We start from the raw sequence: 23258 nt of genomic DNA on the forward strand, positions 1-23258 counted from the left end.
GAACAAAACTAGTAGCATCCAGAGTGAATTACAATTTTTGGAGTAAAACGTACACTCCGCTCATGGTTCTATACACGGGTTGGGTATGGAATACCAACAATCAGGATACCGATGGTCAGAATACTGATATTGGGATCTCGACGGTTCGAATCCCGACACTGTTTTAAAAAGGTTAGTTACCACTACCCTCTACCCAGAGCCAGATTTACAATAGGGCGGATGGAGCTGCAGCTGCTGGCCTCTATATAAAAATAGTCCCACCAGCTGGTCACACAGTCAGCCATAAATCATATGTATTAAAATTGTATTTCTAGTTTTCTTACAAAATTATGCAATTTAACTAATTTCATGTATTAAGAGAGACAATGGGAATGATAGTATAGAGGGTGTACACACCCACGTGGCTCTGGCCACACCTACAGAGTACTGGTAACAGCTCCTCCCCTTCTCAGTATAGGCTCTGCACTCCCCTATCTCTCCCTGACCACAGCCTAACCCTAACCTTCCCCTCCCGCAGCCTAACCCTAACCTTCTCCTCCCATAGCCTAACCCTAGCCTTCCCCTCCCGCAGCCTAACCCTAACCTCTACTCCCATAGCCTAACCCTAACCTCTCCTCCCATAGCCTAACCCTAACATTCCCCTTCCGCAGCCTATCCCTAATCTTCACCTCCCACAGCCTAACCCTCACCTTCCCCTCTCACAGCTTAACCTCCCCTCCAATAGCCTAACCCTAACCTTCCCCTCCCACAGCCTAACCCTAACCTTCTCCTCCCGCAACCTAACCCTAACCTTCCCCTCTCACAGCCTAACCCTAACCTTCCCCTCCCGCAGCCTAACCTTAACCTTCCCCTCCCGCAGCTTAACCATAACCTCTCCTCTCATAGCCTAACCCTAACCTTCCGCTCCTGCAACCAAACCCTAACCTTCTCCTCCCGCAGCCTAACCCTAACCTTCCCCTCCCGCAACCTAACCCTAACCTTCCCCTCCTGCAGCCTAACCCTAACCTTCCCCTCCCGCAGCCTAACTCTAACCTCCCCTCCCATAGCCTAACCCTAACCTTCCCCTCACGCAGCCTAACCCTAACCTTCTCCTCCCGCAGCCTAACTCTAACCTTCCCCTCCTGCAACCTAACCCTAACCTTCCCCTCCGGCAGCCTAACCCTAAAATTCCCCTCCAACAGCCTAACCTTAATCTCCCCTCCCATAGCCTATCCCTAACCTTCCCCTTCTGCAACCTAACCCTAACCTTCCCCTCTCACAGCCTAACCTTAACCTTCCCCTCCCATAGCCTAACCCTAACCTTCCCCTCCCACAGCCTAACCCTAACCTTTTCCTCCCGCAGCCTAACCCTAACCTCTCCTCCCATAGCCTAACACTAACCTTCCCCTTCTGCAGCATATCCCTAATCTTCACCTCTTACAGCCTAACCCTAACCTTTCCCTCTCACAACCTAACCCTAACCTCCCCTCCAATAGCCTAACCCTAACCTTCCCCTCCCGCAGCCTAACCTTCCCCTCCTGTAGCCTAACCCTAACCTTCCCCTCCTGCAGCCTAACCCTAATCTTCCCTACTCGCAACCTAACCCTAACCTTCCCCTCTCACAGCCTAACCCTAACCTTCTCCACCCGCAGCCTAACCCTAACCTATTCCTCCTGCCAGGGCCGGATCAAGGCTTATGGGGGCCCAGGGGCAACATAGTTGTGGGGGCCCCCACAACTATGCCTGAGTGCACTCCCGACACACACACACCTCCTCCTTCCATGTACCCCCTACCAATGCTATCTAGCCTCTACTTCTTCTTTCTACCCCCTACCATCCTCTATTTACCTCTACAGTCCTCTATTTACCCCTTCCCCATAGTCCCCTACCCACCCCCACTTGTACTTACCCCCACAGTCCTCTCTCTACCCCCTCCTGTAATTACCCCCACAGTCATCTATCTACCACCATCATCTCCCCCTTCCTCCATAAACCTCCCACAAGGCAGTGTTCGCTGTCTCCTTACTCCTTACTGACCTACAGCTCTGCCTCCTTCCCTGGTGTCCCAGGTGCTGCTGCTCTGCTCCCGCCTGCAGGTCGCTCTCCTCATCATGACAAAGCGAGTGACCTGATAGACGAAGAAATGAAGCCGAAAGGTGGGCAGAGTGCGGAACTCCTGCTCCCAGGATGACCCTCTGCTTCTTTCTCCTTCCTTCCCCCACGTGCGGTTCAGAGCCTCCCGGAGACCCAGTGCGCATACGCGGTCAGGACTCCACTGGACGGGCATACACACGTGACTCACTATACACAGAGGAGCTCCTGGCGGTGGATGTTAATGTACAGCTGAGCTGCCTGATACTCCTCCAATTCAAACCGCTGTGTGTGGGGACCCCTAATTTGTGGGGGCCCCGGGACGACCACCCCTGTTGCCCCTGCTTTAGTCCGGCCTTGCCTCCCACATCCTAACCCTAACCTTCCCCTCCCGCAGTCTAACCTTCTCATCCCACAGCCTAACCCTAACCTTCCCCTTCCGCAACCTAACCCTAACCTTCCCTATCTGCAGCCTAACCCTAACCTTCAATCCCACAGCCTAACCCTAACTTTCCCTATCTGCAGCCTAACCCTAACCTTCCCTCCCACAGCCTAACCCTAACCTTCCCTATCTGCAGCCTAACCCTAACCTTCCCTCCCACAGCCTAACCCTAACCTTCCCTGCCTGCAGTCTAACCCTAACTTTCCCTATCTGCAACCTAACCCTAACCTTCCCTGCCTGCAGCCTAACCCTAACCTTCCCCTCACGCAGCCTAACCCTAACCTTCCCTATCTGCAGCCTAACCCTAACCTTCCCTGCCCACAGCCTAACCCTAACCTTCCCGGCCCGCAGCCTAACCCTAACCTTCCCTGCCCGCAGCCTAACCCTAACCTTCCCTATCTGCAGTCTAACCCTAACCTTCCCTATCTGCAGCCTAACCCTAACCTTCCCTGCCCGCAGCCTAACCCTAACCTTCCCTGCCCACAGCCTATCCCTAACCTTCCCTATCTGCAGCCTAACCCTAACCTTCCCTATCTGCAGCCTAACCCTAACCTTCACTGCCCGCAGCCTAACCCTAACCTTCCCTATCTGCAGCCTAACCCTAACCTTCCCTATCAGCAGTCTAACCCTAACCTTCCCTGCCTGCAGCCTAACCCTAACCTTCCCTATCTGCAGCCTAACCCTAACCTTCCCTGTCCGCAGCCTAACCCTAACCTTCCCTGCCCGCAGCCTATCCCTAACCTTCCCTATCTGCAGCCTAACCCTAAACTTTCCTGCCCGCAGCCTAACCCTAACCTTCCCTATCTGCAGCTTAACCCTAACCTTCCCTATCTGCAGCCTAACCCTAACCTTCCCTCCCACAGCCTAACCCTAACCTTCCCTATCTGCAGTCTAACCTTCCCTGCCCACAGCCTAACCCTAACCTTCCCTATCTGCAGTCTAACCTTCCCTGCCCGCAGCCTAACCCTAACCTTCCCTGCCCGCAGCCTAACCCTAACCTTCCCAGCCCGCAGCCTAACCCTAAACTTCCCTGCCCGCAGCCTAACCCTAACCTTCTCCTCCCACAGCCTAACCCTAACCTTCCCTATCTGCAGTCTAACCTTCCCTGCCTGCAGCCTAACCCTAACCTTCCCTATCTGCAGCCTAACCCTAACCTTCCCTGTCCGCAGCCTAACCCTAACCTTCCCTGCCCGCAGCCTAACCCTAACCTTCCCTATCTGCGGCCTAACCCTAACCTTCCCTATCTGCAGCCTAACCCTAACCTTCCCTGCCCGCAGCCTAACCCTAACCTTCCCAATCTGCAGCTTAACCCTAACCTTCCCTGCCCGCAGCCTAACCCTAACCTTCCCTATCTGCAGCCTAACCCTACCCTTCCCTATCTGCAGTCTAACCTTCCCTGCCTGCAGCCTAACCCTAACCTTCCCTATCTGCAGCCTAACCCTAACCTTCCCTGTCCGCAGCCTAACCCTAACCTTCCCTGCCCGCAGCCTAACCCTAACCTTCCCTGCCCGCAGCTTAACCCTAACCTTCCCTATCTGCGGCCTAACCCCAACCTTCCCTATCTGCAGCCTAACCCTAACCTTCCCTATCTGCAGCCTAACCCTAACCTTCCCTATCTGCAGCCTAACCCTTACCTTCCCTGCCCGCAGCCTAACCCTAACCATCCCTATCTGCAGCTTAACCCTAACCTTCCCTGCCCGCAGCCTAACCCTAACCTTCCCTATCTGCAGCCTAACCCTAACCTTCCCTATCTGCAATCTAACCTTCCCTGCCTGCAGCCTAACCTAACCTTCCCTACCTGCAGCCTAACCCTAACCTTCCCTGTCCGCAGCCTAACCCTAACCTTCCCTGCCCGCAGCCTAACCCTAACCTTCCCTGCCCGCAGCCTAACCCTAACTTTCCCTATCTGCGGCCTAACCTCAACCTTCCCTATCTGCAGCCTAACCCTAACCTTCCCTGCCCGCAGCCTAACCCTAACCTTCCCTGCCCACAGCCTATCCCTAACCTTCCCTATCTGCAGCCTAACCCTAACCTTCCCTGCCCGCAGCCTAACCCTAACCTTCCCTGCCCACAGCCTATCCCTAACCTTCCCTATCTGCAGCCTAACCCTAACCTTCCCTATCTGCAGCCTAACCCTAACCTTCCCTGCCCGCAGCCTAACCCTAACCTTCCCTGCCCACAGCCTATCCCTAACCTTCCCTATCTGCAGTCTAACCTTCCCTGCCTGCAGCCTAACCCTAACCTTCCCTATCTGCAGCCTAACCCTAACCTTCCCTGTCCGCAGCCTAATCCTAACCTTCCCTGCCCGCAGCCTAACCCTAACCTTCCCTGCCCGCAGCTTAACCCTAACCTTCCCTATCTGCGGCCTAACCCCAACCTTCCCTATCTGCAGCCTAACCCTAACCTTCCCTATCTGCAGCCTAACCCTAACCTTCCCTATCTGCAGCCTAACCCTTACCTTCCCTGCCCGCAGCCTAACCCTAACCTTCCCTATCTGCAGCTTAACCCTAACCTTCCCTGCCCGCAGCCTAACCCTAACCTTCCCTATCTGCAGCCTAACCCTAACCTTCCCTATCTGCAATCTAACCTTCCCTGCCTGCAGCCTAACCTAACCTTTCCTACCTGCAGCCTAACCCTAACCTTCCCTGTCCGCAGCCTAACCCTAACCTTCCCTGCCCACAGCCTAACCCTAACCTTCCCTGCCCGCAGCCTAACCCTAACCTTCCCTATCTGCGGCCTAACCTCAACCTTCCCTATCTGCAGCCTAACCCTAACCTTCCCTGCCCGCAGCCTAACCCTAACCTTCCCTGCCCACAGCCTATCCCTAACCTTCCCTATCTGCAGCCTAACCCTAACCTTCCCTATCTGCAGCCTAACCCTAACCTTCCCTGCCCGCAGCCTAACCCTAACCTTCCCTGCCCACAGCCTATCCCTAACCTTCCCTATCTGCAGCCTAACCCTAACTTTCCCTATCTGCAGCCTAACCCTAACCTTCCCTATCTGCAGCCTAACCCTAACCTTCCCTGCCCGCAGCCTAACCCTAACCTTCCCTGCCCACAGCCTATCCCTAACCTTCCCTATCTGCAGTCTAACCTTCCCTGCCTGCAGCCTAACCTTCCCTATCTGCAGCCTAACCCTAACCTTCCCTGTCCGCAGCCTAACCCTAACCTTCCCTGCCCGCAGCCTAACCCTAACCATCCCTGCCCGCAGCTTAACCCTAACCTTCCCTATCTGCGGCCTAACCCCAACCTTCCCTATCTGCAGCCTAACCCTAGTCTTCCCTATCTGCAGCCTAACCCTAACCTTCCCTATCTGCAGCCTAACCCTAACCTTCCCTGCCCGCAGCCTAACCCTAACCTTCCCTATCTGCAGCTTAACCCTAACCTTCCCTGCCCGCAGCCTAACCCTAACCTTCCCTATCTGCAGCCTAACCCTAACCTTCCCTATCTGCAGTCTAACCTTCCCTGCCTGCAGCCTAACCCTAACCTTCCCTGCCTGCAGCCTAACCCTAACCTTCCCTGTCCGCAGCCTAACCCCAACCTTCCCTATCTGCAGCCTAACCCTAACCTTCCCTATCTGCAGCCTAACCCTAACCTTCCCTATCTGCAGCCTAACCCTAACCTTCCCTGCCCGCAGCCTAACCCTAACCTTCCCTATCTGCAGCTTAACCCTAACCTTGCCTGCCCGCAGCCTAACCCTAACCTTCCCTATCTGCAGCCTAACCATAACCTTCCCTATCTGCAGTCTAACCTTCCCTGCCTGCAGCCTAACCCTAACCTTCCCTATCTGCAGCCTAACCCTAACCTTCCCTGTCCGCAGCCTAACCCTAACCTTCCCTGCCCGCAGCCTAACCCTAACCTTCCCTGCCCGCAGCCTAACCCTAACCTTCCCTATCTGCGGCCTAACCTCAACCTTCCCTATCTGCAGCCTAACCCTAACCTTCCCTGCCCGCAGCCTAACCCTAACCTTCCCTGCCCACAGCCTATCCCTAACCTTCCCTATCTGCAGCCTAACCCTAACCTTCCCTATCTGCAGCCTAACCCTAACCTTCCCTGCCCGCAGCCTAACCCTAACCTTCCCTGCCCACAGCCTTTCCCTAACCTTCCCTATCTGCAGCCTAACCCTAACCTTCCCTATCTGCAGCCTAACCCTAACTTTCCCTATCTGCAGCCTAACCCTAACCTTCCCTATCTGCAGTCTAACCTTCCCTGCCTGCAGCCTAACCCTAACCTTCCCTATCTGCAGCCTAACCCTAACCTTCCCTGTCCGCAGCCTAACCCTAACCTTCCCTGCCCGCAGCCTAACCCTAACCTTCCCTGCCCGCAGCTTAACCCTAACCTTCCCTATCTGCGGCCTAACCCCAACCTTCCCTATCTGCAGCCTAACCCTAGTCTTCCCTATCTGCAGCCTAACCCTAACCTTCCCTGCCCGCAGCCTAACCCTAACCTTCCCTATCTGCAGCTTAACCCTAACCTTCCCTGCCCGCAGCCTAACCCTAACCTTCCCTATCTGCAGCCTAACCCTAACCTTCCCTATCTGCAGTCTAACCTTCCCTGCCTGCAGCCTAACCCTAACCTTCCCTGCCTGCAGCCTAACCCTAACCTTCCCTGTCCGCAGCCTAACCCCAACCTTCCCTATCTGCAGCCTAACCCTAACCTTCCCTATCTGCAGCCTAACCCTAACCTTCCCTATCTGCAGCCTAACCCTAACCTTCCCTGCCCGCAGCCTAACCCTAACCTTCCCTATCTGCAGCTTAACCCTAACCTTGCCTGCCCGCAGCCTAACCCTAACCTTCCCTATCTGCAGCCTAACCATAACCTTCCCTATCTGCAGTCTAACCTTCCCTGCCTGCAGCCTAACCCTAACCTTCCCTATCTGCAGCCTAACCCTAACCTTCCCTGTCCGCAGCCTAACCCTAACCTTCCCTGCCCGCAGCCTAACCCTAACCTTCCCTGCCCGCAGCCTAACCCTAACCTTCCCTATCTGCGGCCTAACCTCAACCTTCCCTATCTGCAGCCTAACCCTAACCTTCCCTGCCCGCAGCCTAACCCTAACCTTCCCTGCCCACAGCCTATCCCTAACCTTCCCTATCTGCAGCCTAACCCTAACCTTCCCTATCTGCAGCCTAACCCTAACCTTCCCTGCCCGCAGCCTAACCCTAACCTTCCCTGCCCACAGCCTTTCCCTAACCTTCCCTATCTGCAGCCTAACCCTAACCTTCCCTATCTGCAGCCTAACCCTAACTTTCCCTATCTGCAGCCTAACCCTAACCTTCCCTATCTGCAGTCTAACCTTCCCTGCCTGCAGCCTAACCCTAACCTTCCCTATCTGCAGCCTAACCCTAACCTTCCCTGTCCGCAGCCTAACCCTAACCTTCCCTGCCCGCAGCCTAACCCTAACCTTCCCTGCCCGCAGCTTAACCCTAACCTTCCCTATCTGCAGCCTAACCCTAACCTTCCCTGCCCGCAGCCTAACCCTAACCTTCCCTGCCCACAGCCTATCCCTAACCTTCCCTGCCCGCAGCCTAACCCTAACCTTCCCTATCTGCAGCTTAACCCTAACCTTCCCTGCCCGCAGCCTAACCCTAACCTTCCCTATCTGCAGCCTAACCCTAACCTTCCCTATCTGCAGTCTAACCTTCCCTGCCTGCAGCCTAACCCTAACCTTCCCTATCTGCAGCCTAACCCTAACCTTCCCTGTCCGCAGCCTAACCCTAACTTTCCCTGCCCGCAACCTAACCCTAACCTTCCCTGCCCGCAGCCTAACCCTAACCTTCCCTATCTGCGGCCTAACCCCAACCTTCCCTATCTGCAGCCTAACCCTAACCTTCCCTGCCCGCAGCCTAACCCTAACCTTCCCTGCCCGCAGCCTAACCCTAACCTTCCCTATCTGCAGCCTAACCATAACCTTCCCTATCTGCAGCCTAACCCTAACCTTCCCTATCTGCAGCCTAACCCTAACCTTCCCTATCTGCAGCCTAACCCCAACCTTCCCTATCTGCAGCCTAACCCTAACCTTCCCTATCTGCAGCCTAACCCTAACCTTCCCTATCTGCGGCCTAACCCCAACCTTCCCTATCTGCAGCCTAACCCTAACCTTCCCTCCCACAGCCTAACCCTAACCTTCCCTGCCCACAGCCTATCCCTAACCTTCCCTATCTGCAGCCTAACCCTAACCTTCCCTATCTGCAGCCTAACCCTAACCTTCCCTGCCCGCAGCCTAACCCTAACCTTCCCTGCCCACAGCCTATCCCTAACCTTCCCTATCTGCAGCCTAACCCTAACCTTCCCTATCTGCAGCCTAACCCTAACCTTCCCTATCTGCAGCCTAACCCTAACCTTCCCTATCTGCAGCCTAACCCTAACCTTTCCTGCCCGCAGCCTAACCCTATCCTTCCCTCCCACAGCCTAACCCTAACCTTCCCTATCTGCAGCCTAACCCTAACCTTCCCCTCCCATACTTATGTTCGGGATTCTGGCTGTTGGGATTCCAGCGTCGGAATTCTTACCGGTGTCAGGCTTTCGGTTCCGGTCTTCTGACCGCTGGCATTGTGAGCATCGGGATGCCAACTACATCCCCTACAAACAATGTGAGTCAGCATCATACAGTATGTATGTTCACTATAAACCCTCTAGAATATGAGACAGTTTTGGTGCACTGGGATAAATACAAATAAGAAAATGATCTGCTCTTTGCCAGATGAATATATACTATTCCATGTACAGCCCTGGTATGTGCCCAGCTTTGGTGCGATGCCAGGTCCTGGATAGATGCAAGCTCTCCAGATACTTTGCAATAACAATAAATAAATATACCTCCGAAGTTGCTTTGTCCTGTACAATTAATCTTCCTCTGGTGGAAACTCTGGGGAAAGACTTGATGTTTATCTAAGAGTTACTTTTTAAGTTAGCCACCTGATTAAATTACCTCTGTCCTGTTTCTGGAGATTGAACATTAATGAATTGACATAACAAGGGTCTGAGTAAAGTATCACTGCTAATATGACTTCTTAGCATCCTGTCTCCATGACATGTAGATTACCGATGGCGGCAATCAGTAGTGTCTACTCCAGGCTGGTAATCTACGCACCCACTATTGGTTTAGCGCTAAATAAACATGTTATCACTTAAATGCACAATGCAGTAACACAATGTACTGTTACCTATTCTTCTGCCACTGATAGGAGCTTAAGTAAGTTATTCTTTGCAATTAATTTAATCAAACAATTGAGACTTGTAAATCCATCAGGTCTGGCTAATAAATAAACATTTAATCAGCCGATATCTTGTCTACATTACAGCCATGTTGATTTTGCACGTTTTTTTTTTATTTTATTTTTATTTTTTTAGGTTATTACAGGGGAAATACTGGATTAATTTTAAGAATAACAAATAATAATAATAATAATAATAATAATAATAATAATAATAATTGAGTTTTGAAGAATCTAATCTCTTGCTTTCTCCTTTCCTAGTAAACATGTGAATCTGTTACACCCCTTTTCCACAAAAAACCTGGGGGTAATTCAGACCTGATCACAGCAGCAAATTTGTTAGCAGTTGGGCAAAACCATGGGGGTCATTCCAACCCGTTCGGGTCGGAACTGCGCATGAGTGGCGGACGCATGCACACGCGCGTCATTGCCCGGCGGCAGTCGTTGCCAGGCAGCGACGCCGCCAGCGGAAAAAGTTATCGCAGCGGCGATCGCAAGAAGACTGACGGGTGGTAGGCGTTCCAGGGGCGTCAACTGACCGTTTTCCAGTTGTGGTGAGGCGAACGCAGGCGTGTCCAGGCGTTTGGAGGTCGGATGTCTGACGTAAATCCCGGTACCATTGTCGCTGGATCCGTCGCACAGGATAAATAGGTCTGACCCTGGTCTTGTTTTGCAGGAAACGTTTTTAGCATAGCAGGGCTCCACAAGCGATCGCACCCCCGCTATGCTAAAATACACTCCACCATAGGGGTCATTCCGAGTTGATCGCACGCTGCCGATTTTCACAGTGCAGCAATCAGGTTAAAAAAAAATAGCAAAACTGCGTATGCATATGCACCGCAATGCGCATGCGCGCCGTGCGGGTACAAACAGCATCGTTGCTGTGCAATGCTTCTAGCGACTAATCCATTCGCACAGCCGATCGCAAGGAGATTGACAGGAAGAGGGCGTTCATGGGTGTCAACTGACTGTTTTCTGGGAGTGGTAGGGAAAACGCAGGCGTGACCAGGAGTTTGCAGGGCGGGTATCTGACGTCAATTCCGGGACCTCCGACGCTAGAATCATCGCACAGGATAAGTAACTACAGGGCTGGTCTTGTTTTGCACAAAATGTTTTTGAACCGCTCGGCTGCACATGCGATTGCACACTTGCAAAGCGAAAATACACTCCCCCGTGGGAGGCGACTATGCGTTTGCACGGCTGCTAAAAGTAGCTAGCAAGCGATCAACTCGGAATGAGGGCCCATAGGCGGCGTCAACTTGATCGTACGAGCAGCAAAAAGTTGCTACATGCGATCAGGTCGGAATGTCCCCCCATGGGCACTGCAGGGGGGCAGATGTAACATGTGCAGAGAGAGTTAGATTTGGGTGGGTTATTTTGTTTCTGTACAGGGTAAATACTGGCTGCTTTATTTTTACATTGCAATTTAGATTTCAGTTTGAACACACCCCACCCAAATCTAACTCTCTCTGCACATGTTATATCTGCCCCACCTGCAGTGCACATGGTTTTGCCCAACTGCTAACAAATTTGCTGCTGCGATCAACTCTGAATTAGGCCCATGGTTTCAAGCCGTATCACACTACAGGCTGGGGTGGTCTTCTGTATGCCGACGGTCGGGCTCCCGGCGACCAGCATACCGGCGCCGGGAGCCGACAGCCGGCATACCGACACTTATTCTCCCTCGTGGGGGTCCACGACCCCCCTGGAGGGAGAATAAAATAGTGTGGCGCGCGTAGCGCGCCACCGTGCCCGTAGCGTGGCGAGCGCAGCGAGCCCGCAAGGGGCTCATTTGCGCTCGCCACACTGTCCGTAAGCCGGCGGCCGGCCTCCCGGCGCCAGTATGCTGGTCGCCGGGATGCCGGCCGCCGGCAGATCGTAGTGAACCCTACAGGCTGGACCCGGGTGAGTGGTGGGTCTTCTCTCTGCCCATGCTTGTAGATGGCATCACTTCCAAGCGCCAGTGACCCGACTATCCATAGGCATTTGCACCACAGGCTACTCGGGTCCTTCCCATTTTCACCCTGGAAGCCACCAAGGATGAATTCCCAGGTATCTCAACTCAGGTTACTTTTTAAGGGTCCCTTTACACCGAGCCACGATGTGGGTAGACCCGGCAATAACCGGGTATATTTGGGTAGTGGAAAAGGGGTATTACAGTCACTCAGAGACGTTGCATTCTCTGATAAACAGCAGCCTCGGATAAAGGGTAGGGGTGGGGGAAACCATCCTAAACACAAGAGGTGGGCGCTGTACCAGCATGCAGACAGAAATGCACGCAGATCCATGCAATTTTCCATGGGCGTTTCTGAATGGCAACTAGGGGGCGGCTAGCCAGATGCACGCGTGTTGCGGACAGCGACTGCGTCCAAAGACACAGTTGCACTGACCAAAGTGGCCATGTTCAGACGGATATTCTGTGCCTCCATAGGGCTGGTGCACTGTCCAATGGTGCGATGATGAGACTTTGTGCACACAGCGATGGATTAGCACTGCAGCCATTGGGCAGCTCAACAGGAAGCCCATTGGCTGCGGCATTAGCATAAAGCTGCAGTTGTGCCAGGAGCACAAGACGCAATCGCCACTGCAGCCGCCCTGAATCAGGCCCAAGATGTTCTAAGGCAGCTGCTCTTAAGTACAACCAACAGGTCATGTTTTCTGAATTTCTTTTATCATGCACAGGGGAATTAATCTATTTGGGTGGGTCATTAATTACCCCACAGATAGAAATATTGAAACCACGGTGTGCTGAGGGGCCTTAAGGATTGGAGCTGAGAACCACTGGTCTAGGGTATGCCTTGGAAACTGCACAGTACACAGTATCTACAGGGAAACTGGACTAACTTTGGGTTACTGATTGTTCCTGTGGTACATGGACTCTTACTGGTGCCTTATAAAGATTGTGCTACTAATTCTGTTACATGTAAATTCATCTGTAAGTTTAGTGTAAAAATGAATCATACAATACATAGGACACTAAGCGCAGTATATGTGGGAACCTGATGATAGGTAGACACAGAGGTCCTGTCTCTGAGTGCCATGAATGCCCTGCCTCTGAGTGCCATGTAGGACCTTTATTACATGGGCGCCGTGGGGAGGGGGGTGAGTTCCACCACCTCTCTAGGACCACTTTAAGCACTGCTGAGTGCCATGCAGGTCCTGTCTCTGAGTGCCATGCAGGTCCTGTCTCTGAGTGCCATGCAGGTCCTGTCTCTGAGTGCCATGCAGGTCCTGCCTCTGAGTGCCATGCAGGACCTGCCTCTGAGTGCCATGCAGGTCCTGCCTCTGAGTGCCATGCAGGACCTGCCTCTGAGTGCCCTGCAGGTACATACCCTGAGTGCCATGCAGGTCCTGCCTCTGAGTGCCATGTAGGACCTGCCTCTGAGTGCCATGCAGGTCCTGCCTCTGAGTGCCATGCAGGTCCTGCCTCTGAGTGCCATGCAGGTCCTGCCTCTGAGTGCCCTGCAGGTACATACCCTGAGTGCCATGCAGGTCCTGCCTCTGAGTGCCATGCAGGTCCTGCATCTGCGTGCCATGCAGGTCCTGCCTCTGAGTGCCCTGCAGGTCCTGCCTCTGAGTGCCCTGCAGGTACATACCCTGAGTGCCATGCAGGTCCTGCCTCTGAGTGTGCCATGCAGGACCTGCCTCTGAGTGCCATGCAAGTCCTGCCTCTGAGTGCCATGCAGGACCTGCCTCTGAGTGCCATGCAGGACCTGCCTCTGAGTGCCATGCAGGTCCTGCCTCTGAGTGCAGTGCAGGTCCTGCCTCTGAGTGCCATGCAGGTCCTGCCTCTGAGTGCCATGCAGGACCTGCCTGTGAGTGCCATGCAGGTCCTGCCTCTGAGTGCCATGCAGGTCCTGCCTCTGAGTGCCATGCAGGTCCTGCCTCTGAGTGCTATGCATGCCCTGCCTCTGAGTGCCATGCAGGACCTGCCTCTGAGTGCCATGTAGGACCTGCCTCTGAGTGCCATGCAGGTCCTGCCTCTGAGTGCCATGCAGGACCTGCCTCTGAGTGCCATGCAGGACCTGCCTCCGAGTGCCATGCAGGTCCTGTCTTTGAGTGCCATACAGGCCCTGCCTCTGAGTGCCATGCAGATCCTGTCTCTGAGTGCCATACAGGCCCTGCCTCTGAGTGCCATGTAGGACCTGCCTCTGAGTGCCATGCAGGTCCTGCCTCTGAGTGCCATGCAGGTCCTGCCTCTGAGTGCCGTGCAGGTCCTGCCTCTGAGTGCCATGCAGGTCCTGTCTCTGAGTGCCGTGCAGGTCCTGTCTCTGAGTGCTGGGCAGGTCCTGTCTCTGAGGGGCAGATTATTAAGCCTGGTGAAGTGATAAAGTGGAAGGTGATAAAGCACCAGCCAGTCAGCTCCTAACTGACATTTTTCAAACCCAGTATGTAACATGGTAGTTAGGATCTGATTGGCTGATACTTTATCACCGTGCAAGTTATCACTTCACCAGGCTTAATAAATCTGCCCCTGAGTGCCATACAGGTCCTGCCTCTTAGTGCCATGCAGGTCCGAACTCTGAGTCCCCTGCAGGTTCTGCTTCTGAGTCCCCTGCAGGTACAGACCTTGAGTGTCATGAGGGTCCCGCCCCTGGGGGGCATGCATGTCCTGCCCCTGAGTGCCATGCAGGTCCTGCCCCTGAGTGCCATATAGGTCCGAATGCGGCTGCATTCTTAATGCAAAAGTATTGCAGATGGAATAAGGGGCATAGAGAGCCACGCAGGGCCCCTGTAATGTAACAGGGGCATGTCTTAAATAGGTATCTACGCACCCTGGAAAAATTTATTTAATAAACTAGTAATTCACGCCCCACACGCTCCACACAGGGTCACAATTTAAGGTGGACAAGTAAGGCATTGAGGAGGGCACCCGCTTCCTATCTTGTTTGCTCAGGAAGCGGGTTCCTTCTCCTTGGCGGGCTCCATCTTCCCAGTGATATTTGGGAAGATGGTGCATGTGCACTAGAGAGCAAAGACTCTGGCACAGTGCCAGAGTCTTTCCCTTCAAAGTGTGGCGGCCACATTCCAGAAGTTGTCACTGAGAAGATGGTGCCGTCCAGCACCAGCCAGGTCGTTAGTATATTCGGGGTGGGGGGGCAGAGGATCTGGGCCCCCGCTGGGCTCCTCCAGCAGCCTGTGCCCGGGTAATTAATACCCACCCCCAATTCCTTTCTCGGTGAATGTTAATGATGCCATACACACTACCCAATGCGCGAACATCTATGCGATCTTACCGGCCAGCAATACCTTAGTCTGGTACCTGGTCCTTAGAGGCAGTGGGGCCCACCAGGGACCCTGGCCGTATCTCCATAGAATGTTAACAGGACCTGGATTGTAGGACTCGGGTTTCTCGTTCACATTCCACCTTACATGGGTCCTTTCCGGGACCAACCTTGCTCTCTACCTGGTTGGAATCTCGGGTCAATGGACCCGCGTTATTTTTCAGGGACCTATTGACAATGAGCCACGACTTGGGTTAACTCGGCAACATCCCAGGTTTTTGTGGCGGTGTGAAAGGAGTATGAGTCTGACAGCATTTTTTTCACTTTATATAAAGCTAAGAGATCATTAGGGCTATTGTGCCTAATTTCCTATATCCTTTGATTTTACGCCTACACATTAACATATTGTCAGGGTCACCTGAAAGAAATGGATAATGATACATTTGTAGTGCATAGGGGAGGGATGTGTGGGTGGATTTGAGAGGTGGGGGTCAAGGGGAGGAGCATGGCTGGGGGCGGGCCAAGGGGAGGGGAGTCTAGAGGAGGCCTGCAATGAAATCAGTGTACTGAGCCCCAAGACATCTTGAACATGCCATAACTGAACATTGACTAGGTGAGTACGCCCAGCTACAGTCCAGCTGTACTTCTTCAGTTGCAAAATAAGATGGGAGGTAAATGAATGTGGCAGTGCATCACTTGTACAGAATTTGCATATAATTGCTTCTGGAGTGAAATAACGTGAACAATTTCAAAATAAACCCCAAAAACGCAAGGTGCACTCTGCAAATAGGAGTACGTTTAATTCTACATTGGCCTCATAGTGTTTATATGTTCAGTATGCGGTTAACATACCGCTTGTTGGGATCTCGGCTGTCTCAATACCGCCGCCGGAATACCGGCAAAGTAGGTTATTCCCCCTCTATGGGTGTCCACGACACCCATAGAGGGACAATAGAACCTGTGGTGAGCAAAGTTCGCCACCGAGCCCGCAAGGAGCTTCGTTGCGCTTGCCCCCCTGCCGGCATTCTAACTCCCGGGATGTCGGTCTACTGACATTCGGTATCTTGAGTGGCGCGATCACATAACGATCCCGTATGTTCATACAGCAGCATTGTTTGTTTCCCACGGTTGGACTGGAAGTCACACTCGTTACACACTGTCGAAAGCAGCCCTCAATCCGCTGCCTTATATTCCAGCCAATCAGAGCCTTTGCTAATGTGTAACCACGTGCTATTGGCCCACAGCCCATCCACCCTATACATACATTAACAATACATTACCCTATGCAGACAGGTTAGCCAGTGACAAGAGCTGCGTATCACATATGGCCGGTCACACGCGCGCCAAGAAAATTCCTATTTATTTTTCTATCAAAATAATTTCAAAGAGCGTTCACAAGACCGAGATTTACTGATTTGTATCAGACATTCAGGATGTCATACCCCCCCTCCCTTTGTCTTTTAATGCTGGCTGAGAGCGATAGCTTAGTGCTGGAGCCCACAGTGCTAGCTGGCGCTAGTAACAGCAAGCGACTCTAGGCTTAAGAGCTACCCTGCAGCTTACTGCTCCGGATTGATCGTGTGCCATGCTTTTTTTTTCTGTCTTAAATGGCATACAGTTACTTAGTCATTTTCTCGTCTTTGTCTTTCTGTCATCCCTAAGGGATAATTGCACTGATGTTGCGGAGCCCCCACACTGGCATAGTACATAGTTCCTCTCATTTCCACCGCCGCTGTATATTTCCTGGAATCAAATGGCAGATGTTAAAGACAGCAGTTTATTAACAGGCTTTTAACTTTGCGCCTATTGTTTTTGTACTCTCAGACAGAGGAACAGGTGCCCCGTTGTTATTTAATAGAGCCACAATTTAATTTTTTTAAGTAATTTTCTCACAATAAACTAAAAGATTTACATTAAATAGTATTTGAATTAAAAAATAAAAAAAATACATAGTTATTGTTATATATTAATAAAGCGCCAGCAATTATGCCGCGCTGTACAGAGAATGTTAATGTACTGTCTTTAGCATTCATGCATTATTATTATTATTATTATTATCATTATTAATGTGATCATGGTTACGCTTAGGCCTTAACGGCTACACAAAGTGCCCTTGTATATATTTTTTTTCTTGATACTTAATTTATTAAATTAAAGTACTGTAGCAATCCCGTGAAAAAATGTGGGTGTGGTTTTTTTCAACATAAATCACTGTAGCACATTGGTAATTACCATTTCTCCTTTTTTTCCAGACTTCAATCTTTGATTTTCAACAGTGTAATGTTTCTACCATGGCAACCACAGTCACATAGCACATTATGTAGTGAGCAGAGAGGCTTTGGAACACCCCTCTGAGCTGTATTTTCAATGTGACGGCCTAACCCAATTTTTCTTCCCTATGTCATTACATGGCCTGGTTATTGCCTGAATGACTGTAACTTTGTGTTGCAGCCATGCTTGTTTTCCATCCAGAGAGATTTTGAAAGAAGATAATGACATGGTTAAAGGGTACTTAACTTCCTAGTAAACTAAATAAAAACCTACTATGTGGAATCACTGGTTTATTAAAAAGTTCTTAACAAACAGAATATTTTAAAATGTTAACATTTAAAGACAATTTAACTATTTGTCAGACAGTATAGACAATAGCATTGTTAGCAAATTTAAAAAATATGGGCACATAGCTCACTGTTAAACTTAATACTTTTGTACTTCCCTTTTATGTAGCTGCAACAATTCCATTTCCCTACAAAAAAACTGCTCATTTGGCTAATTTATGTCTTAAATCAAGAGTTCAAAGGGACACAAGTACTGATTTTCACATGTGACATCCTAAAAATTACATGGTAGAAATGTGCACTTTCATGTGTTGGTTGTGCCTGTCCGGGATATAGGCCCTCATTCCGAGTTGTTTGCTCGCTAGCCGCTTTTCGCAGCAGTGCACACGCTAAGCCGCCGCCCTCTGGGAGTGAATCTTAGCTTAGCAGAATTGCGAACGAAGTATTCGCAATATTGCGAAAAGATTTGTCTGTGCAGTTTCTGAGTAGCTCGAGACTTACTCTTCCAGTGCGATCAGTTCAGTGCTTGTCGTTCCTGGTTTGACGTCACAAACACACCCAGCGTTCGCCCAGACACTCCCCCGTTTCTCCAGCCACTCCCGCGTTTTTCCCAGAAACGGCAGCGTTTTTTCAAATACTCCCATAAAACGGCCTGTTTCCGCCCAGAAACACCCACTTCCTGTCAATCACACTACGATCAGCAGAACGAAGAAAAGACCTTGTAATGCCGTGAGTAAAATACCAAACTTCTTAGCAAATTTACTTGACGCAGCCGCAGTGCTAACATTGCGCATGCGCAGTTAGCGGAAAATCGCACCGATGCGAAGGAAAATAACGAGCGAACAACTCGGACTGAGGGCCATTATCCTACTACTGAAGGTATCGGGTCACACCTGTTCTACACCACCTCTGATGTCGCATGAATATCAGGCCATTTTTGGGAGGTATTAGCAGCTTCCTGCCCACCAGCATCAACAATCTTTGAAGCTCATATAATTACATTGGTTTGTGACACGTGTTTGCGTGTGTGTATTGTGAAGAGATCAAGGTAGGAGGGCCTTCTCCTGGGGAAGATGGATAGTTCCAAACACACAGCAGCCAGGAAACCCCACACCAGTCCAGGGTTTTTGTGCAAGCTAGCTGAAGCTAGTTTTATTGTGCAGTACAGAAAGTCTATAAAATAAAAATAAATCCTAGCCCGTCTGGTCACTAACTAAACAATATAGTTCCCCTCTCTCAGAGTGGTAGGACCTAATGTCCAGGCATATGCACAGTAGCCCTGAAGCACATTACAGTATTTCAGCCTCTTACAGGTGCAAGCACTAATTAGCTTGATTTAAGGCTGAAGACCCAAAATGGGCATAATGGATGGAGCCCGTCCTCTCTCTCCATCCATACCCCCCAGGAACCCTTAACCGGCTTTTACTAAAGCCCTAGATCTAATCAAGTCTGTTTCTCAAGGGACTAAATCATATAGGTCAAAAACCAGGGACAAAATATCTCTCGTTTATAACTTATCCAGTGCTTTTATCACAGTGTGTGTGTGTGTGTGTGTGTGTGTGTGTGTGTGTGTGTGTGTGTGTGTGTGTGTGTGTGTGTGTGTATACATATGCAATACAAGTTGCAATTTTTCTTCTAGGCCCAGTTCGAACTATCTCATCCTACCATAAGGAGCAAAATATTGCATTATCCCAGTCCACACCATATATATGCTCTAAGCCATGACGCAATAGTACAGAAATAGGCACAAAACCCCATACCCTCCTTAGTCACATGTTCTTCCAGTCACCATAAAGGTCTCTCCATTTTGGTTGTTATAACCTTCATGCCTTCCACTTCCCCTTCCAGCAGATGGAAATGAGCACAGTATGACTAGTCCATGTAATCTCTGTCCACAGCCGTTGATGTAGCTCAGATGCGGACATGGGGAGTTGCATGTGGTCCAGTTCCCCCACTGTAAACTGCCAACACTGGGACTTCAATTGTGGGCTCCTTGCTCATTCAATACAGAAAGAGACAAACTTGGTGCATTTGTCACAAACCTGGTCTACACCAGGAACAGCTGGACCCCAAGACGTCTGGAGATCTAAGTTCAGTTTTAATATAACTGCAGACAATTTCATCCACTTCCGCAGATTAAGTCATCAAATTATTATTACATTGTCCAATATGATATTTTCAGCACGTGTTAATCTTCCACAGTCTTCTTTAGCTGCCGAATAATGGAATATGGAGACAACACATGTAGGATGAAAAGGTATTTGGGGGTTTAAGTCTAGAGGCTCAACAAAAACATAAGAAGATTATTTCAGACTTCATGCAAAATGAAATCAAAGCTCCTGACCTGTACAGAAAATGGATAAAGTGCAATTAATTAATCGCAAAATAATGTGCTGTGGGTCAGGAATTCCAAATTACAATATTGGAGAAGCAATGAAGGGGTGAGGATGTTTGTATATAATAATACATAATGCAGTACTCTTAATATTACTATCCCGAGAACAAAGCATAAAAAGCAAATAATTTAGCACCTTGGTAAAACCAAGGGGGAGGGGGCAGTGGCAAACGCAGGATTTGCATGTGGGTGTTTCCAGAACTGGGCGGAGCCAATCACGGGGGTGGGGACTGAGGTGACCCAGTATATGTTGGGTCCGTAAAACTAGTGTGTCTGTGTGTGTGTGTGTGTGTGTGTGTGTGTGTGTGTGTATATATATGTACACACACAGTACACATATATATACACATGTATACATATCATGTGTGTGTGTGTTTATATGTACGTATGTATATACATGTGTATATATGTATGTATGCACATGGATATATATGTACTATAATTAAAATAAAGTAAACTTTTATTGCACTTACAAGTGCCACCAGGAGGACGCTAGACAGCCATTAATAATACTCATGCATCTAAAAAAAAAATATATATATATATATATATATATATATAACAGAGTATTGCTTGGCACTCCCAGTAAGCATATGCAGATTGCTCCGGTGCCCTGCGACAGTCACGACTGCAAAGTATATATACAGGAAAAAATGCTGGCACTCTCAGAGACTTGCAAAAAATGACACAGATACTGTAGTTAAAGGTCAACGTTTCAGGGCATTGCCCTTTTATCAAGACTAACTTTACAGACAAAAAAACATAAATTTATACATTACCAAAAGCACCACATGTGTAGACGACCGCCGCTCACCGGGAGACCCGCTGACGTCATAGGCGCGCGCCGGCGCCGGCGACCCGGCGTCTCCAGGGGGCGTGGAACAAGGATGTGTACCATCACCATGGGAACAAGTGTAAGGGGGCTGGAAAGGAACATTAGCAGTGAAAATGCAAAACGGATTGAACGGAGAGGCAGCAATACTATGTAGCAAATGAGGATAAGCAGTAAACATGCTGAAATAAAACTAAATGTGACAGTTAATGCAATCCGTTTTGCATTTTCACTGCTAATGTTCCTTTCCAGCCCCCTTACACTTGTTCCCATGGTGATGGTACACATCCTTGTTCCACGCCCCCTGGAGACGCCGGGTCGCCGGCGCCGGCGCGCGCCTATGACGTCAGCGGGTCTCCCGGTGAGCGGCGGTCGTCTACACATGTGGTGCTTTTGGTAATGTATAAATTTATGTTTTTTTGTCTGTAAAGTTAGTCTTGATAAAAGGGCAATGCCCTGAAACGTTGACCTTTAACTACAGTATCTGTGTCATTTTTTGCAAGTCTCTGATAGTGCCAGCATTTTTTCCTGTATGTATACTTTGCAGTCGTGACTGTCGCAGAGCACCGGAGCAATCTGCATATGCTTACTGGGAGTGCCAAGCAATACTCTGTTATATTTCTCCTGCCGGTTCTTGCACCATTGGGAGTAGTTTGGGCACCCTGCATTTTTCACTTCAAGTCTGGACGATTTTTTTCTTTCCTATTTTTTTTCTCACCATTTTTAACCTTTTGGGCGCTGGACAAGTTATGTCATCCACGGAAGCAGTACCTGGATATAGCAGCATTTCTTTACCAGTGGGTGAAGCACTCGTCCTTACTGATTCGGACGCAGAATCCATCCTATTTACGGATAAATTCCAAGACTCCTGTGGGAGTGAAACCACTGAACAAATATTCCTGACACTTAACAGACTCAAAAAACGGGAAATTGACTTCTATTATCACGGAGTGACACTCTCCGATTACTATCGGGATAAAAAAATCCCCCGTGGGTTCCGTATACGCAATACCCCCACCATCGGCCGACACAACCCAGATTTTTGCCGACGCTGGGCGGCCGTACTAAACAAGTGTTCGTATGATTTGATTCTCCTGGTGATAGAGGAATCTCGCAGAGAACTCAATCTTGCCAAAGAAAAAATTACCACATTTGAGGCATCTCACCAGGATATACTAAAATCTTCAACCTCACAGGATCTTGTTAATAAGCTGACGACGGACATTGATAAATACCGCACAGAACTAATCCAGTTCAAAAAATCCAAACGGGTTACAGTGGACAAAGACTATTCAGAACATAAGGTCTACGCGTGGGCCTACAACCGTAATCCCACTACTGACAGAAGACCAAGGTTTAGACGACACAAGAAGTTTAATTTGGACACCGATAATTCCAGTGCAAGATCTTCCAGCGATACGGAATGTGCAGAAGCAACTACTTCATCAAAAAACTCCAAAAGACCCCCATCGGGGGTCACCACCAGGGCAAAGCGAGCCCCCAAAAAAGGCGCTATACCCGTCGAGGTGGACAGTGGACGAGGATCTTCAAAAAAGACCGCCAACAAGAAGACATAGTCTTCAATTTGTCCACTCGTACCCTCACCCCAGAGGAAATAACAGTCCTCAACAAAGGACTGTCCTTCGTCCCGACACATAAATCCGACGCCTTTCAGAACAAAGTAGACCTATTTAAATTTGGCAGACGAGTACGCCTTAAAGAATTCTTCAGCGAGGAGATCACTCCCCCTGCACCTATGGCTCCAGTGTCCAAACCTTCTACCTTTGACCCTGTATCAAATAACCCGAATATCAAATGCTTTGTCAATCACATGAGCAACATGTATGATCACATTGACAAGCAACATGTCCCCGTTAAGGGTAATCTCAACAAGTCCGAGTACGAAGCTTTAAAAAATCTGGGTACTTATACTGACATAGTCATACGTCCCGCCGACAAAGGCGGCGGCGTGGTCATACAGGACCTCACGGCTTACAAAAGTGAAGTCTATTCTCAACTGCAGGACGGTGCTACATATTCATTATTGTCGAATGATCCCACAACGACGTACAAAAGGGAGTTGGATGACATTCTCCAGCAAGCTAACATGGAGCACATTATTGATAACAAAGTGCTAGAGGCACTGAAACAGGATTGGCCTACTACTCCAGTACTATACACCATACCCAAGCTCCACAAGAATCCTGTTAGCCCCCCTGGGCGTCCGATAATTGCTGCTCGTGATTCCCTGTACTACATGGTATCCAAATACCTGGATCACTTTCTCCAACCTGTAGTACAAAGTCAGATCACTTGCCTCAAGGACACCACAGCCTTTTTATCTAAATTGGCTACCCTCACTCCACTTCCTGAGCGACTACTGATGTGTACAGTTGATGTGGTCAGTCTTTATACCAACATCCCCCATCAACGCGGCCTTCAGGCCATCAGGAGGGCCATCTCTGGTAACATCAACTACACTGGCCCTGATGTCAACTTTTTCATCCAACTACTTGAACTGAC

This window comes from Pseudophryne corroboree, chromosome 1 (genome assembly GCF_028390025.1).
Source record: "Pseudophryne corroboree isolate aPseCor3 chromosome 1, aPseCor3.hap2, whole genome shotgun sequence".
In the NCBI taxonomy this organism is placed as follows: Eukaryota; Metazoa; Chordata; class Amphibia; order Anura; family Myobatrachidae; genus Pseudophryne; species Pseudophryne corroboree.